This window comes from Pipistrellus hanaki (assembly GCF_964339955.1).
Source record: "Pipistrellus hanaki genome assembly, chromosome: 6".
Lineage (NCBI taxonomy): Eukaryota > Metazoa > Chordata > Mammalia > Chiroptera > Vespertilionidae > Pipistrellus > Pipistrellus hanaki.
The window spans coordinates 82,785,636-82,803,477 of NC_140508.1; positions in this window are offsets into that span (position 1 = coordinate 82,785,636).

The following is a 17,842-nucleotide window of genomic DNA, read 5'->3' on the forward strand; positions in this document are numbered from 1 at the left end:
GGTTAGGGAGGTGAGGCACCTACCCAAGTCTCAGGTCTGCCTGGTGCCATGCTTTGAGGCAGGGCCCTCTGCCACCTCCCTAATGTAACCTTAAAGAGCACTCAATCCAAAGTAAACCATCAGTGAATTTCATTTCCCTTTCTCCCCTTGCCCCCTCCTCTTCTTTCCTTCATAGAGGAAAACAACAAAAACAAGGATACCAGATCTACTTGCTGGTCTCTCTGGATTCCATGAAGCCAATTTAACTGTATAAATATAGTCTTTGAAAGGGTCTCAAAGGAGGAAACCAGAATATTGAGAAGTATTCCCACCTCAAGAACAATAAACTAAATTCTTGAGTCCATTTGTAGCCTCAGCCCTTACCCAGGGGAGGTCCTATATAGGAACACTCAGGCTCTGCTGCCCCTGGGTCAGGAAGTCACTGAGTTTAAGGCTTGGCTGCCAAAGCATTCCAATGATGCAGTCCAAAAATTAGTCAAGCCCCGAAGGTGCTTGGAGTCAGACTTTCCCACAGTCTCATGTGGCTTGAGTTCTAGAAGATGTAGCTGCAGCTGCTGGTCTGCTGGCCCCTCTGGAAGGCTTGGCACCCTCCCATCCACCAATGCATCACCCCACTGGCCTGGCCCTGCCTTCCCCTCTTGACCTATGCCCTGCCCTTTCACTGTATTCCAAGCTTTGACCTCATAAAAGATGTATGCGTTTGCCCATTTGATTTATTCATTCCCTCATTACCAGGGACCTACTATGTGCCAGGCCTGTGTGCATGCATTTGTCAACTCCCCATTGTGCCAATATCCTAAGTATGTTTGCAGATAAAATCGGAGGAGGTGATCTGACTTCTGGCCAGTTGCCGCATCACTCACTTGGCTGTGAGCATGTGCAGCCAGCTGTCCAGCCGGCCTCCTCCCTGCACTTGATTCCAAAGTTGCCTAGGTCAGAACTGTGGGAGTGTGAAGCTAAAGTTACTGGGATAATGTCCCAGCCTTCCCTAGCTCCACTCAGCTGAGAACACTCAAGATCAGCCTCCCAGGTCAATCCAAGCACCCATGGAAGACTCTGCCCCCAGCAGGTAGGAGCTGTTCTCTTGCAATGGCAGCAAGACTTGGTGGTTATCGGGCAAGTTCTAAAGCCATGCTCCTTGTCCTGACCTGCATGCTCAGTGGACCTGACTTTTTAGTTCCCAACAAAGTAAGCAAATGCACAGGCTTCAAGTTGGCCACACTTGGGATCAAAGCCTAGCTCTGGCACCTTTTAGCTTGGTGAATGTGGGCAAATTGTTTCATGTATCTATTGTGCAGTTTGCCCACCTATAAAAAGGGGATGGTAATATTAATGGCAGCACCTGCTTCAGAGGTTTGGTTTGATGACTAAAAGAGATAATGTACATAAAGGGTTTAACCTAAGGTTTCTCAACCTCATCACTAATAAAATTTCAGATGAGAAAATTATTTGTTGTGTGGGATGTCCATTGCATTGCAGGGTATTTAGTAGAATTTCTGGCCACCACCCACTAGATGACAGTAGCACACCTCCCCCTCAGTTGTGACAACTAAAAGTATGTCTAGACATTGCAAAATTCCCCTGACATAATTCCTGATTGAGAACCCAAAGTCTGGAAAACGTTGATATTAGCCACTATTATTACAGGTCACTGGAACCCAGCCTGCTAAGATGGTCTCCAGCCCCTATCCGTATCTTGCCAGTACCACCTCCTGAGAGTTACTCCTGACCCCAGTTTTTGTGTATTAGCAGGACCCTGATTCAAGATATCTGGAATAATGGTACTGTCAGAAGCCTGACAATGCTTAAAAATGGGTCTTCTAGGACATACTGAACTGTCCCCTGGGAATATTACAAATAAATGGGAATTAGAGGGAGGAAAAATCATAAGGGGAATTTCCTGAGGCAAATTGAGGTTAGAAAGAAAATGGAAACCTATGTTGAGAGGGCTCAAGAGCACTAAGAAAATTATACCATTCAACCAATGCAATAAGACATGAAAAGAAATAGAGATAATGATCTACTGTTTGAACTATCAACATGGGCCTCAGAACCCCTTGATTGTTCCTAAATAAAATGTATCTATGGATATAAAAATGCCAATACCATGATCTGGAACATTGTAAATCCTCATAAAAGGTTATCTGAAACTGTCAATGAGATTGACTTTTTTTGGGGGGGGCGGGGGGGGAGAGGAGGGTCAGACAGAATGCTCAGTCAGAAAATTGGCTCAGTATCCTAAAATGTCAGTGTTCAAAGGGATCGTTGAGACAACATGTTTAAGCTCCTTACTTTCACATCTGAAGACATTTATCTATAGAGAGAAGTGTATTGTGCAAAACCAGTGTAAATGGAAAAATGAGAAATGTAGAAATGGAACGAGGTGCTCCAGACGATACAGGTGACTACAATGCTCATTGACATACACGTCTATGCTGACTCACCCTTGGGCTACCACCTAGGTATTAGACTCAGTGGCTGGGAAAGACATGAACAGGTGCATTTGGATACGTGGTCTTAGCCACACTCTAAACTTTGGTCTTGGCACATCCCAAAACTATCATCCTGAACTCTCTTGACTCTGTTCCCCTTTGCTCCTGGTTTCACTTCCATTTTTATATCATTTCTCCCTGTCCTCCTACACAGTATCATCAGATCCCATGAGAACCTGACTTTTCATTATTTGGTTTAACATCTCCACCCTGACAACCACTAGCTCATACTGAGTGTACACTATGTACTAAAAAATTTTACATGTAATACCTGTCTGTACATAAGGGTCAATACTAGGTTCAGACAGTTTCGTGTGTGGGAAAGGAGAGCTAGAGTTAATGAGATAGAATTAAAATACTAACAGGTTAAAGCACTGGCTATGGGGAACACGATGTCCCAGAGTGATAGTGGAGGTAGATAGATTCCTGGAGAGAGTGAACTAGATCAGTCTGAAGCCAGAGGGAGTGGCACCTGGTGAATGCTTTCTGGGAAGAGAGCTTATCTCCCAGAACTATGCTTGTTCGTTCACGTCCGTAAATAAAGATCCATTGAGGAGTGGGGAGGTAGTGGCGCTGGGGGTCCTGGTCAGTGGGATTCACAGCCAGGCAGCATCTCCCAGCTGCCTCCAGCCCACATCCCACTCAGAAGCCAGGCCCATGCCTTGGCCAGGCATTCAGCTGTCCCCACCAAATCGCAGGCAGGGTGGAGATTACAGGACTCCACCTGTCTTGCTGCTCGACCTCCAGCTCCTGACCCACTTCTGACTAACCCATCTGTTGAGTTATCCAAGTCTATGACCCACTTCCCACAGGGCTCCTCCCCAGACAAGCTTCCCTATGGACCTTCTCTGAGCCCTAAAGAGTTCCTGCAGCCTGCAGGCACCAGCACCGCCCGATTTGGACAGCTCCACCCAGCCCAGACCTCACCTGGGTGTTGTCCTGGTCCCCACCCTTTCCTCTCCTCTCTCCTCCCAAACCTTCTGGCTCAGACTGCTTTGTCCCAGAAATGTGTCTCTCTCACCTGTGCCTTTTTAACATTTGTTCTCTCTGATCCAATTTCTCCCCCTCTGATATGCAAATCTGTTCATATCAGTTTCCTGCTTTGTCTTTGCTTTTCCTCTAGGACAGTGGTTGGCAAACTCATTAGTCAACAGAGCCAAATATCAACAGGACAATTAAAATTTCTTTTGAGAGCCAAATTTTTTAAACTTGAACTTCTTCTAATGCCACTTCTTCAAAATAGACTCGCCCAGGCCATGGTATTTTGTGGAAGAACCTCACTCAAGGAGCCAAAGAGCTGCATGTGGCTGGGGAGCCGCAGTTTGCCAACCACAGCTCTAGGATAAAACCTAAACCCATAGGTTGTGTGTCCCTCCAGATGGCAGAATCTATCAGTTTACAATTTCCTCTACCCAGTGAGTTTAGAGAAGATGGGTTTGTTTAAGCTAAGCACTAAGACTTCCAAACATTTGGTCCTGTGCACAGTAGCCCTTAGGTCTTAGAATCTTACGTTTTAAAGAGATCTTAAATCAACTCCTCACCATCACAAACTCAATCTTTCCTTAACTGGTACCAATGACAGAGCTCACAACATCAGAAGGCAGCTCATTCTGTTGTGTAAAGGAGTTTCTCCTCACAAGGTCTGAGAATCTTATACTTGTAATACACCCAGAAGGTGGTGACTTGCCACCCTCTGCAACAAGCCACCACGTAACGTGATTGAGATACCCATGCTTTGATGTAATTGTATTTTTGAACCCTGGTTTTTATCTCTTTCCCAAATAAATATCTTCTAAGCATGCAAAATACATTTGGATTCTGAATGATGGCATCAATATGATACTCTAGCTAGTTTTTTCCAATCAAGTGTTTGATTCACTTGCCTAAGGGTGCAGGCTCTAAGTGAGACTGCCCATGTTAAAATAGCATCTCTACCACTTACAAGCTGTTGGGTAACTTAATGTCTCTGATCCTAAGTTTCCCCATCTGCAAAGATGATACCTGCCTTGTTAGAATCATTTATTATAAGAATTAACTAATGTTCAATAAATGTTACATCTTATTGTAATTAATACCTTTACCTATGATGTCCATGATGGATTTCAAACATTTTCTCTAGAATCCCAGTATTTAAAACAGATAAAAGCAGTATTGTTCCGGGGGCAGCACAGGTAGGTCTCCCAGGGTCCCACTGCCTCTGCCTGTCCCTTTCCTACTCACTGTCTTGGTTGTTTGTCCCTGAGATACCCTGAAGCCTTAGGACTCTGCCCAATCTCCTTTGAGCACTATTCATCCATACCATTAATACACTACCCACTGTGGAAGGTCAACTGGAGAGGCACATGGAATGTGTATTAGTTTCTATTGTTGCTGTAATAAACTTAGTGCTTAAGCAACACACATTTATTATCTTAAAGTCCTGTGGTAAAACTTTCAGAACACACCTCACTAAGCTAAAACGAAGATGTTGACAGGACTACCTTCCTTCTGGAGCCTCTAAGGAAGAATCTGTTTCCTTGCTTTATCCAGTTTCCAAAGGCCGCCCACCTTCCTTAGCACTTGGGCTCCTTCCTCCACCTTCAAAATCAGCAAACATTAAGAACCTGTGTGATTACATGGTCCCACACAGAAAATCCAGAGTAAGCTCCTTACGTCAGGGACAATTCATTACCATCCTAATTCCATCTGCAACTTTAATTTCCCTTTATCATATAACTTAACATGTTTACAGTTTCCAGGAATTAAGATGTGGACACCTTTGGAGGACCATTATTCTGCCTGTCACAACATGTCACTAGAGACTTCCTTGAAGACCAGCTCAGATAAATTGCTCAACATTTGGGGACATAGACATCCTATCCATCTTAGTACAGTACCTTGCAACCCACTATTCTCCATCTTGTTCTTCATTTTAACAAGTGAATCTTTAACAAATGCCTATACAATCAAGATATAATGTATGTAGCATTACCCAGACTTACCCTACATAGCTGTCCTTTCGGGGTTATGAATTTCAAGCAAGAGAAACAGGCTCTGGCTGGTTTAGGCATAGAAAGCGTTTGTTAAAAGTTTATTATCAAGTTGATGAAACCTCTGAAATGATGGAGAAAACTGGTTATATACCAAGTAGACCAGAACAGCCCACCAAATCATATGACAGAACTGATCTGGGAGGAAATTGTTGCTATTGCCCCTGCAATTTCATTGGCCTGAATACAGAACTTTTCCATGAGTGTTGCAGCCACCCCTGCCTCTGGAAACTCAATCACCAGGTCTTATTCTCCACCTTCCAGCCTGCTCCTTGACATTTCTTGAACCCAACTTCAAGTTATGGGTGGCTGCCTCTGATTGGCCAAACCTAGATAGAGCATGTGCCAGTGTACTCCCTGCAAAGAAGGCTGGGAAACTGAGCATGTCACATCTTCACTTTTATGGTGGAAGACAGGTTCCCCATCTCACCAGGACCCATAGAGGAGACAATTCACCCAAAGGTGGGGAGATAAAAATAATAGCCACAGCACTCATCTCAAAGGCTTATTTCTCAAAAGAGAAATATTGATATTTTGGAATCACTAGTTCTTAGTGAACTCTCAGCCTCCAAACCGATTCTTACTTCCTTTTCAGGGTTCACATAACCCCTACACCATTTAAATAGTCATTTCTAGTTCATTTTCAGAGTCTGACTCAAGTCCATCATTTCTAGAGCCCAGGTTATGGAAATCAAGACAAGAGGTCCCTAACACCAATCTTCTGGCCTCTCTCTCCCTCCCCAGTTCTTCAAATATGCTGACAGGGATTCCACAAAGACTCTGCAAGTCCTCCCAGGACCCTGGGCTACAATTCACATGGATTGGAGACCTGAATTAATTAAAATCAGTGAGGTATATCTTCAGCCTTTCTCCTATCTTGAGTTTCAATCTTTCCAGAGAAAGGCTTTTGCCTTGTTGAATTGAGCAGCTCTCTCAGTTCTCTCTGTCAATAACATACCATCATCACCATGCTGTGGACTCCCTTTCTTTCTCTGCCACCATTCTTCGAACGGCACAATATTAATCTTTTCAGGGGTGTTTCAAAACCTGAGCTCCTATAGAATTTAGCATTTTTTACTCAGTTCTTGCAAGCATGCATCATTTCCCCAGGTATCTGGCTATTGGCCCTTTTGTTAGTACTTGTGTTTTTAAAACCCAGGCCCATTAGAGATGATGCTATGGAGTCACAATACTTTCTACTTCAGCCAATCAAGATCACACAATGGAAGAAGCATGGATGCTGGGCTCATCTTGGTGAGATGGGGAACCCGTCTTCCACCATAAAACAAAGCCTTGACCTCTGCCTTCATCTCTCACTAGCAGTGTGAGCTGTGTCTCTAAAATTAGGGTAATAATACCTATTCCCTCTCACAGAGCTGCACAGCAAGGCAGGTACCTTTGTGGCAGCCCCTTGTAGACAGGCTTTTATTGAATTTCTCTTGGGTGAACATAGAGTTTTATCTGTCAGCTCCTGGTAGCATATCCCTTAAAAATAGATGGGAAGACATCCACCAAATTTGGAGAGTTCTTTGCCATAATCCAACATAAAATATAGGCTATATTGCATGCATAATGTTCTCTTTGGGGAGCCAGGAACATTTCAAAATATCCATAAAGTCATCCACCAGAGCAGAGCTGTCTAGGAAATGTGGGGCCCTAAACAAATTGTTTCTGTGGGGTTCTGACAAATAATCAATTTAATTTAAAAATATATTATAAAATTAATGGGCCCATGGGAGGCATAGTAATTTATCAATGAAGACTTAAAATAATGAGTAAAGAAGATGTAATTATGTATTGGCTTATTGTCTAATAGTGCACACGAAGATTTTTCTTAGGGTACAGGCAAAACCTCTTTCTCCTCATGTTCAGGAGCCATCTCTTTGTATTCTTTGCTATCAAATGCACTATATCTGGCTAGTTTTAGATCTCCCATCATGAGAGGAAAAAAATAGCAATGTTGTATTTACTTCCAGTGCCAATAGTATTCTACAACATGTTTGTTTGGAAACAATAGGTATCACTGTGCCTACACAGTTCCCTACTAGCATTTGCTCACAATGCTGCCTCATCCATTGTGCCACCTATGAACACTGGCTTCCAATGACCCAAAGGCTGTTACTAAGCTTCAATGATGAAAACCATACATACAAGTCTTACCCAAAATACGTAGGAAAACATGAATGATAATTTGTATTCCACTTACGTCAAATTTATCACTGAAATTGTATAACCTACACATGGAAAAACAGATCTTCCCAGCATATCTGGAACTCAGCTATAATCATCACATTCCTGAAATGTGACTCCTCAGAGTTGACCACATGATGGCCTTCCAATCACAGGTACCAGTAGGGAGTGCAGATGAAGGGCCCATGAGAAAAAGAAGAATGGCCCTATTCACACAAGGAAGGTCCAATCCTTGTCCACATGGCTTAAGAGCAACCCTGAGGAGCACATCACACATCCATCAGATGCAGGAGAGGTCATCAGTGAGAAGGTCTCAATGGCCATTTCAAAGCTAAGGTAACCATCCTGGGTGCCAGCAGTGAGGATTGTGAAAAGATATGAGGCTTGAGAGGTCAACAGGGATCAAAGGTCAGCAGGGTCAAGTATAAAAGTACTGAAGCAACAGTAGCAAGATATGGAAAGGCATAGAGCTTTGTTAAAAAAAAAAAAAGAAAGAAAGAAAGAAAGAAAGAAAGAAAGAAAGAAAGAAAGAGAAAAGAAAAACACAATAAAAAACAACATTACATCCAGGAAACATTAGATGGTCCTCATATGTCAGGCTAGGAAATTTGAACTGTGTTCTATAAGCCATGAGGACACTTTATTCATGTAATATCACAAGCAGGAGAGAGATGTGACCAGACTGAGATTTTAGGAAAATCACTATAATAGGGAGGTAAAAAGTCAACCTGAAAGGAGATTGGTGGATAAGCAACCAAATAGGAGGAGGTGATTCTAATTATCCAGTAGGAGATGAAGAGAGTCAGAACTGAACTTAGTAAGGAGTTGCTGGGTAGGACAAAACAAAGTGATCTAGATACATTTCAGTGGCCAAACATGGAAAATGTGATGATGGATGAACATAGGAACGAGGGCTAGGGAGGAGCCCAGGATGACTCCCAGGTTCCAACCTTGGTGACTGGGTGGAGAATGGTGTAATTCCTGAAACAGGGAATAAAGGAGAAGAAGCAAGTTGGGCAGGAAAGAGGACTAACTCAAGCTGGAACTTGTTGAGTTAAAGGAGAATACAGAAGAGAAGGCTCTCAGAAGACAGGGAATACATTCTCAAAAGTCAGGAGTGAAGTCTGGCCTGGAGATGGTCTTGGTTGAGTTGAAAAACCCATAGAGAAGATTCTGGAATGAGAACAGGAACTCAGGAAAGAACCTGGAAAACATTGAAATTTAAGTAATTATTATGAAGTAATAATCAAGAGTTACAGCCAAAACCAGTTTGGCTCAATGGATAGAGCGTTGGTCTGTGGACTGAAAGGTCCCAGGTTCGATTCCGGTCAAGGGCATGTACATTGGTTGTGGGCACATCCCTGGTGGGGGGTGTGCAGGAGGCAGCTGGTCGATGTTTCTCTCTCATCCATGTTTCTAGATCTCTATCCCTCTCCTTTCCTCTCTGTGAAAAATCAATAAAATATATATTTTTTAAAAAGAGTTACAATGCAGGACACCCAGGAGTAAACGTCCATCTTCCAAGTTCCTTGGCCAAGTTTCCATAATCAACATCTCACATATCCCCTAATTCTCTTTTTCAATGAGTAAAAGCACATTCTGCATCTTCATCACTTTTACAAAATTCCTGTACACAATTTCTCTAGAAGCTAACATATATGCTCTCTGAAATTCAACACACAAACACAGCTTGTAGATTTGCCAAACATTGACTTTGAGAACTTGGTAGGATAATGCCAATGGACTGACCGTGAGGGTGACCAGTCACACTCACTAGCCCTGCAGAGGGTGAGTCCAGGACCTGGAGCTTAGACTCTCTGGACAAATAGGATGAGAGGCCCTCACATTCATTTTTTATTCCTCCCCATTTTCCAGTAGGCAAACAGAGGCCAACAAATTAGAAAGATTTACTCAGGGTCGGTAGCAGAACCACATCAGTGTGACTAAATTATATGAGGTGGATTAAAATGTCATAATAGGCAGAACATCTCCAAAGTTTCTCTGTAATGCAACCAAGTGCCACCCGCCTAGTTCAGATACTAATGAGCCTGCTACTCCTCCAGCTCATTCAGAAGCTCCTGGAATGAAACACAATTCTGGTAAGACATGGAAGGAGAAGAAAAGATGCAAGTTATCACCCTTCATGGGGCTCCATAGACTGTGGTTGCCATCTGTACCTCCTCCTTTAAGGTCACTAGGATCTACATTTTTCCTGCGGGGACTTTAGAGTCATTTAATGATCATGAGAAGGAGACTAAAGGAGGGGATCCAAATCTATTTTTTAAAAGTGACTTTCCTGCCCTAACCAGTTTGGCTCAGTGGATAGAGAGTCAGCCTGCGGACTGAAGGGTCCCAGGTTTGATTCCGGTCAAGGGCATGTACCTTGGTTGCGGGCACATCCCCAGTAGGGGGTGTGCAGGAAACAGCTGATTGATGTTTCTCTCTCATCGATGTTTCTAACTCTCTATCCCTCTCCCTTCCTCTCTGTAAAAAATCAACAAAATATATTTAAAAATAATAATAATAAAAGTGACCTTCCTTGAAACTAGCTTGTGTAGAGATGCCCCTCCCTGAAAACAGTTGTACCTGGAGCCATTTTCATGACTCCCTCTCTGACATCCATGCTTTGGTCTCACTCAACTTCAGTCCTTCCCTGTCAGACCTGCCAAAGGAATCTTTCTGCAGCACCCTTTTCCGATGTCAGCTGCTTCCTCTCACTCCCATCCTATCAGCTCATGTAACCATCCCTGGCAAAGCTGGCAAAATTACATTTCAGCCAAAGAAAGTGAGACTCAGAGAGGTGACAGAAGGTACCAGAAGCATGTGTTTCTGCCTAATAAGTTTGGAGTAGTCAGCACATTTTCTGAGGCAGCTCTCCCCGTTGAGCACTACCTCCCATAATCTCATTTTGACTTTTAATGAAAGATAAACGTCCCTACCTCCTCCCTGGTCACTAGGCCAGATCAGGCAATTATACAGTGTTTGTGGGAGGGGGTTGGTTCTGAGACACCGGGTCAACCATGAGCCATGATCACTGAGGAAACCCAGCTGGCCCTGCCCGGTCTTCCCAGGCCCCTAAGGTGCCTCTCTTACTGCCCTTTCAACTCTCTGACCTGCCACCCTGCCCAGAACCACCCTATGCTGCCTGCCAGCACACCCTCCACTCTTGGAACTAAAGATTTTGCATGTTTTCCAACCAAAGTCTAACACAAGGCTATGCAGCTTAGTGGTTAAGGGTTTACGAACTGTGGTGACCTCTGACCTTTGCCATTCAGTCACTCCATGAGCTTGGACAAATGACTCTGTCTCTCAGAGCCTCAGTGTTGTCTTGTGTAAAATAGGATGGAAACCCAGCTCACAGGATTCATGAGATAAGCCATATAAAGAGGGTACCAGGCCTGGCTACATGACGAAAGCTCAAAAGACATTACTTGTTGGACTGTGTTTATACTTTTTATCCAAGTGCAATGAACATATAGAAAAAAATGCACATATAAGTGCATAGCTCACTGGTTTTTACAAACTGAACACATGCACGACCAGCACCCAAATCAAGAAACGGAACTTGCCCAGCATTCCAGAAGACCCCACACTCTCTGCACCCACACTGGTCACTGTTGCCGCCCTATTATTAAATGTGTGCCAGGATCTGGTATAAGCCCTTTAGATGTATCATCTTAGCCTTCACTCAAACCTCTGAGATAGGTGTACTCACATCATCCCCATGTTATCAATGAAGAAATGAAGATGACCCTAAGGAATCTGAAAAAAAAAAAAAAAATGCTGGTAGAACCAAAATTAGCAAAATCACAATCCAGAAAAGCATTCCATTTCTATACACTAGCAACAGACAATTGGAAATTTAAATTTAAAATATCATTTACAAAATACTTAGGGGTAAATTTTTAAAGGCCAAAATATTTAGGGATCAATTTAACAAAATTTGTACAGTCAATTTAAATTGGGAAAAAATGCTGGTAGAACCAAAATTAGCAAGATCACAATCCAGAAAAGCATTCCATTTCTATACACTAGCAACAGACAATTGGGAATTTAAAGTTAAAATTTTTACAAAATATTTAGGGGTAAATTTTTAAAGTACAAAATATTTAGGGATCAATTTAACAAAATTTGTACAGTCAATTTAACAAGAACTGTATGGTTAAAACTGAAAATCATTGCCAAGAGAAAAATAAAGACTTACCTAAATGGGAAGTAACATTGAGTCATGGACTGGAAGACTTGGGATGTGAAAATGTGAATTTCCCCCTAGCAGACCTGTAGCGCCAATGCAATCCCAATCAAAATCTCAGCGGGGTTTTTGTGTGTCTGTGTGTGTGGTTGTTTTGTTTTTTTTAAGAAATTGACAAACTGATTCTAAAATTATATGAAAATTCAAAAAACATAAAAGAGTCACAATAATTTTACAAAAGGACAATTTAGAGAACTTAATGGACCTGATTTCAAGACTTGCTCCAAAGCTCCTGTGATCCAGAAGAGTGTAGGAAGGAGAGACACAACAGAGTCCAGAAATAAATTCCTATGTATATGGCCAGTTGACTTTTGACAATATGCTCAGTTAATCCAATGATAAAAGGATAGTGTTTTCCACAAATGTACTGGAATAATTGGACATGCATATGCAAGAAGAATAAATAAACAGAAGAAAAATCTTGGCCCTTGCCTCTCACCACACATAAAATTAATTCAAAAATTGATCACAGGCCTAATGCAAAAGCTAAAACTATAAATGTTTCCTAAGAAACAGAAGAAAATCTGTTGGGGCAAATATTTCTTATATAAGATGTTTTTTAAAAAAAAAAAAAATGACCCACTTTTTTAAAATGATAAATTGGACTTCATCAAAATTTAAAAATTTTAAGGGCATTAAGACAACAAAAAAAGACAAAATACATACTGGAAAATATATATTCATTTACATATATCTGAAAAAAGACTTAAAGTACTCTTACAACTTGATAAGAAGGAATCAGCACAAATTTTTTAACCTAGCAAAACACTTCACAAAGAAAGATATATAAATTACCCCCTATCCACATGAAAAGATCATCATTCACTAGAGAATACAAGTTAAAAGTGAAATGAGATTATATGATATGACAATTGGATGGTCTAAAATTTAATAGTTTGACAACACCAAGTGTTGACAAGGAGGCAGAGCAGCAGGAATAGTCAAACACGGCTGGTGAGAATGCAAAATAGTACATTCACTTTGGAAGGCAGTCTGGCAGTTTTTTTGAAAGTTAAACATGCACATGTCATATAACCCAACAATCTCACTTCTAGGTGTTTACCTAGGAGAAATGAAAACAGATGTTCAGACAATCCCTCTCCGAACCTGTTCTCTCATGGCTCACTGCCTTCCTGGCTCTTGAAAGTACCATTTCATCAGGTTGAGGGTGAGAGAGATGTGGTGGTGAGTGGTGGGTCACAGCTAGAGAGTTAAGAAATGGATGAGGGGACCAAGGAAATAAAAGGATACCTATCTTCAAAGTCTTAGAAACATTAGGGGCCCAAATCCTCAATGGATTTCCATGTGTAAAGGCAGTACACAGAGTTGTTGAACCCAGAGTGTGGGCCACAGTGGTGATATTTCTGGCCCAGTGGAGGGGGTATTTGCAAAGCTCTCACTTAAATTGTCCCCAAGTCAGCACAGATATTCCCTGTATGTGCCCTCAGTCAATAGGATCTTTCCTGCCTCCTACTGTGACTCTAAGGTATGTTGGGTCCATAAAAATAATTAACATACCATCCTAAAAATGTCATTGAGAAACTGTCATCCATGGGCTGTCATCACTATTTATCTCCGAAGAATATGAATATGTGTAAGTGTGGAGTGTATGTGTGTGTAGGGGAGAGAACAAGAGGTGGCAGTGGTTGATGCTGAAGAGCTATACAAAGAATAGATGAGAAGGCCCACATTGGGTAGCTGAAGTGCTAAGATAATGAGGAGCCATAGAAGGACACTGGCCAGTCAACGTCAGAGCTATGCTAGATAAAATGCACCAGCAGCCAGAGTCAGGACTGACCTGTGTGAGTTGGGTAAGGTGTGACCAGGTGGGCCTGGGACATCAGCAGTGATGATGGAGGGGCCAAGAAAGATTCCTATGCTAGGAGTTTGTCATTCTTTGGTATGGCTAACCATCACCTTTTTAACAGACTTTTTCAATGTAGGAGAAATATAACAAGATGTCTTAGTTTTGAGTTCTACCTTGGTATTCCTAGCTCCAAGACAGAACTCAGGACTCAAATAATTTCCAGTTTCCCATGTGGAAGTGGTGGCCTCTATGCCACATGCACGGGATCAGCCTTCACCAGTTTGATGCTCCAGTCGGGAAGTGGTCGGTGGGAGGACTGGCTCCGCTCAGAGCTCCCTTGCTGCTTCGCTGGTGTAGGAAACAGCAGAGGCATTCAGCTTCCAGGGCAGCATGGTTGCCAAGGCAAACTGCCAACTCAGAGGCAACACCGGAGCTGTCTGATAAGGAAACTGCGGTCCAGAGAAGCAAGGGCATGTGCCCGACTTCCAGCAAGAGATTCTGAGGCTTGGAATGGAGGTAATGAGAGGACATTTCTAACAGAGTAGTTAGCCAGGAAACGGAGGCACAGAGTTGTTGCTGGCCTGACGTCAGATGGCCAGGGACTGGAGTTGATCCCCGGCTGGCTGCCTTCAGGAGCTGATGGTGATAATGATGAGGATGAGGGCGACAATGATGATGATGGCAGCAATAATAACAATAATTACTGCTCTGCTTACAAGGCACCCATTATGTGTCAAAACTGTTGTTTCATGCATTATCTCAATCTTCATGACAAGGCAATGAGATAAGGGTGAGCGCAAACCCCCCTTGACCGTAGGTATAAAAGGGTTCAAATGGCCTCCACAAGAGACAAAAATCCTTCCTCACGGGCTTGGGTTTGGAGATGGGCATGCAGGACAGGGCAGGGGTCAGGCTGCCCAGCACAGCAGATCCTGGGTCCTCAGACCTGGAAGCAGGCCCAGGGCACAGACAGCCCAGCCCTGGCAAAGGAGACATCCTGCCCGGGAAAACCGCAGGAGCGGCAGAGTCGCTGCCGCCTCCTGCCCTCTGTGAGCCTGTAGCAGCTTGTGCAGATCTCCGCGATGACATGAGCAAGGACCAGCCCTCCTGTCCCAGTTGCTAATGAGAAAGCTACCCTGCATGCTATGGGGTTTGCTTCTCCAAGCCTTGCAGTGAGCCAGGCATGAGGCTAGTGGCTAGAAAAGGATCCCCAGATAGCAGACCCAGGAGGAGATGTCAAAACCATCGTGGGGCTCTGTCCTTAGGCTTTTCTTAGTGTTTCCGCCAGAACAAGGGCCTGCTGGGCAGTGTATTGCCTTCCTTTCCTATATCACGTTTGAAATAATACTTCAGTCATGCTCCCAGCAAAGGTGCTTGGCTTGGTGAGGACCCTGGTGCCTAATAGGCACCTCATTCTGCCTGCTACATAGTGACAATACACATTTATTGAGCAGTTACTATGAGATAGGCAAGGAGCCAGGAACCTCCCATTCATTATCTCCTTGGGCTTGAGCCTTCCTTCTGCTGTGTGACCTTGATGCAGGAACTTCACGTCTCTGAGCCTATCTCCTCATATATTTTTTTCCCAAATATCCAGCTTTGGAGAGAGAAGAACAAAATGTGACCCTGAAATCATGAATATGACTACAATGCAAAGCATGAGCGAGTGACCCTAGAGACCCATGTGCCCATGCATGTCTGTGAAAGTGCTGTTCCCCGGGGCGGGTTTGTGAATGTGTGTGCACATGCGTTTGCACGTGAGCATCATTAGTCAGAACTCTTGTGTGTTCCCTCTCTGTCTCTGCTTCTGGCAAGGTCCAGGCAAGGTCTCGGAGCTTGCTCTTTCTATCTGCCGGCCGTACTTACTAGTATAAACCTTTCTTACTGCAAAGGGGACTGCTGCCTCCCAGCTGCGGAAGCCTGGGCTATTATGGCATGAGTGGCGGATAATAGCTTCTCTCATATCAGAGCCACTGCCTGCACGTGGACTCAGCCCCACGCCCTGCTCACTTGCTTCCTTTTGGCCAACCCTGTCCCCTGGGAACTTTCGCCAGACATGGCCCCTGAGGAAAAGGGAACCTCACACAATGTGGAGGGGGCGGGAGGAAACCCATGTTCCAAGTCCCATTTTGCTTTCTCAGTGTCCTGAGCAAATGCACCTGGGGCTTGTCCACATGAGGGGATGCTTCAGAAGTATATGTCAGGGGACATCGACCAGCCTCGAAGGTCATTAGGATAAGCCCCAGTCTATAAACGAGAGACCATAGGTTCAGAGAGCTGACGTGACTTATCCAGGGTCACACAGTGACGTACACAACAAAGATATTCTGACCCAGGTCCATCCTACACCAAAGCTTGTGTTTAGTCCACTGTGCCCAAGGAGGTATCAATTTCTGGGCACCCGGTGATGTCAGAGATGAGACGGCTGGGGTTTGCCAACCTGCCCTGACACGGAGCCTCAGCCAGAGGAACAGACAGGAGAGTGCTGCTCCGCCTGAGACAGTGTCCACAGAGGGCACTGGCGTGGAGACCAGCCTAGAGGCGCTCTGTGGGGCAGGGTCCGGCAGCGGCTCTGCTCTCCTCACTGTAAACTGGACTGGCACGCCCCACCTCTCAGGGCTGGCAGACTGAAGTGTGTTTCGGGTGGCAAGCAACACAAGCGAGGTGTGGCTGGAGTTTGGGGTGTGTGTGAGTTGGAGACGCAGGTCTACTGAAGGGCGGGTGGGAAGCCTGGACAGGAGGCAGGGGCAGATCCTGAAGGTTCCAGGGACACCACCTGTTTTGTTTCCCAAACTGGGTGGCTTGAGGCAACCAAAATATATATTCCCTCACCGTTCAGAGGCCAGAAATCCAAAATGAATTTCACTGGGCTGGTACCCAGGGGTGGCAGGGCACACCTCCCTCCCTTTCTGGCTCCCAAGGAGAAAGGTTCTTGCCCCATCCGGCTCCCTTGGCTGTTGGCATTCCCTGATTTCAGCGGCATCTCTGCCTCTGTGGCCACATCGCTTCTCCTCTTACATCTGTATTCTCTGGATGGTGAAATCGCCCTCTCCCTCCCTCCTATAAGAATAATCTACCCATCTCAAGATTCTTAACTTAATCACATCTGCAAAGACTCTCTCAAAAAATAAAAGTACCCTTTGCAGGCTCTAAGACCAGATAGTTTGGGGCCATTTTAGCCTTCCTCACCTTCTAAATAAATTTATACTTTATTATGATAGGGGAGAAGGCGGAGGGGAGTGGTGTTGGAAGGTTATAGGAGAAGAGTGTGATAATGAGATTTCTTTTCTAAAACAAGTGGGGACTTCTCAATTATATCCTGTGCTCAAGATTTCAGAAACATCTCTGTGCCTTTTAGTCTTGGTCACTTCTGGTTCCCTGCCCCCAGCCCCCAAGATTCACTTTTTCACTTACATAGGATCCTCTATACTTTTACTCACACACAGAATTAAGTCTTTCCTCTTTGGTTTTTACTCCATCCCTCTTCTCCCCTCCCCCCCCAAAAATATATCATCCATTCAAAAAACACTGGTGTCTGCTGATGACTTTGCTGAGGCTTGCAGTGTTGGAGAGAATTGACATCATGCAATGCAAACAATTTTAAATTAAGTGCTAAATACTGTGTTCTTCTATGTCCTTGAGCCACTCTGGCCACCAGGCCTCTCCAATGAACTATCATGTTTATAAGCAAGAGTGGCTCCCTCCCCGAAAGGGTCTCTGAAACCAGCAGTTAGAATAAAAAAAAAAATTCCCATTGCATGTGTGTATGTAGAAACATGTTATAGGTAAATAGATTTGGAGGGTCATCCCATATGTAAATAGACATAGACACAGAGAGACACACACACACCCCACAGGACACAACTCAGTTCCAACTTGGAAGAAGCATTTCTAATGTCATCACCACAACCAACCGACCTGTCTGGTTTGAGCAGGTAATTAGCATTCTCCCAGGATGGCCAGGCCCCGTGCTCCAACATAGATCCCAACAGGGTTCTTCACAGCAAGAGGCTCAGCTTTGGTGTAATTACCTATGCTCACCAGTTACCCTGGTGTGATGTCAGTGCTTTCA